Source organism: Apodemus sylvaticus, chromosome 2 (genome assembly GCF_947179515.1).
Source record: "Apodemus sylvaticus chromosome 2, mApoSyl1.1, whole genome shotgun sequence".
NCBI classification, from domain to species: Eukaryota; Metazoa; Chordata; class Mammalia; order Rodentia; family Muridae; genus Apodemus; species Apodemus sylvaticus.
In genome coordinates, this window is record NC_067473.1 from 171,834,171 (window position 1) to 171,835,916 (window position 1,746).

At 47.7% G+C, this 1,746-nt stretch overlaps 1 pseudogene; it reads right to left on the reverse strand.

Moving 5' to 3' along the window:
• Positions 1-1,340: 1,340 nt before the first annotated feature.
• On the reverse strand, positions 1,341-1,510 carry LOC127679594 (uncharacterized; annotated as a pseudogene).
• Positions 1,511-1,746: the final 236 nt, after the last annotated feature.

Here is a 1,746-nt window from a genome sequence, read left to right on the forward strand (position 1 = left end):
CAGTTTTCTGAGTATGGATGGCCATGCCTATAATCTTAGCTCTCAGGAGGCTGAGACAGGGCAACCATGAGTTTGAGGCCAGCCTGTGTTACACTGCAAGATTTTGCTTTTTTGTTGTTTTTGTTGTTTTGTGTTTGTTTGTTTGTTTGTTTAAAGTTGTGCTTATCTACTTCGGGTTTTTGAAGTGTATTCTCAGAGGGCTAAGACAAAGGACTGAAGAGGAGCACGCTGAGTGGCTGAGGCGTTGTACCTGGGAGTCCTTTGCCAAATGCGTATGCATCGCTTTTGCAGGAAGCAGCCGAGTCTTCCCTACAGTTCTTCCTAGTGTCCTGGGCACTCCATGAAAACGCATTGCCTTATGGTTTCATTGCTGTGAAGAGACACCATGACCAAAGCAACTCTTACAAAAGAAAACATTTTACTGGAGCTGGCTTACAGTTCCAGAGGTTCAATCCATTATCGTCATAGCAGGAAGCATGGCAGCGTGCAGGCAGGCATGGTGCTGGAGAACCTGCGAGTTCTACACCTTGATCCGAAGGCACCAAGAGGAGACTGTTTTCTTTAGGTAGCCGTGAAGAGGCTCTCATTCCACCCTGGGTGGAGCCTGAGCTCAGGAAACCTCAAAGCCCAGCCTGACAGCGGCACACTCCCTCCCAGACCACACCTACTCCAACAAGGCCATATCTCCTAATAGCGCCACTCCCTGTGTGACAAGCATTCAAACACATGAATCTACAGGGGCCAAACCTAGTCAAATTATTACATGCATCAACAGGGGACAATTTTTAATCTCACATACAGAAACTACATTTCCAACTACAGTCAGCCTCAAATTGTTGCCGATAGAGATTAACTACTTATTTTGAGGACTATCTTGTCTCCCTAGGGTGATTATTTGGGTTCTGACCAGTTGCTTCCCATTCCTTATCATTTTCTTAAGCCCAAGAAGTCTGTGCTGTGAATGACTTGATGTCATTCTGGTTTACTGCTCTGATCAATGAAAATTGCCCGCAAAGAAGAGGGATTGTGAATGCACTATTGACTGGGGTAGGGAGATGGCTTGGCGGATAAATCAAGATTGCTGCAGAAGTGTAAGGACCTTGTTCAGATCTCCAGTGCCATCTAAAAACCAGGCATAGTCCCTGTCCAGGCCCCATGGCACTGGTCTGGTGATTGTCTCAGACTCGCACCTCACCCAGCCCACCCAAATAGTCCCTCTCAAGGGTCCTTGCAGTCCCAGGAAGGGTTTTTCTAGTCTCCAGATTGCTCCCCATCCTGGAGCCCACCCGTGTTTGCCTGGCACCGGAGTGGTGCTCATTTCAAGCTCACTTTTTTCAGGGAGTGTTAGGCTACTAATCATTCAAACATTCATAGGACAGAACACCGAACATAGACATAGCTGCTTCCTCCTCCTCCTCCTCTTCCTCTTCCTCCTCTTCCTCCTCCTCCCTGCCTTCTACCAATGCACAAGTGACACAGCCGCCACACCTGAAACACTTCTAGAAGCAGGTATATTTTGATTTTTTTGAGGACTTAGACCTTGTCCCCACTGGAGATAACCCCGGGTTACCCACCCTTTGGTGATTCTTCTGCTCCTACAACTTCTTCCCTCCCTCCTGCATCTTCAGCCCCTTCACACCCTTCTCCTTCACAGATACCACCATTAATCTAACGAGAAGCAACCAAGAAGCTCTCCAAGGGAGCTTTGTACACTCAGGTTTAAGACCCATGATGTAGGGGTTCCTT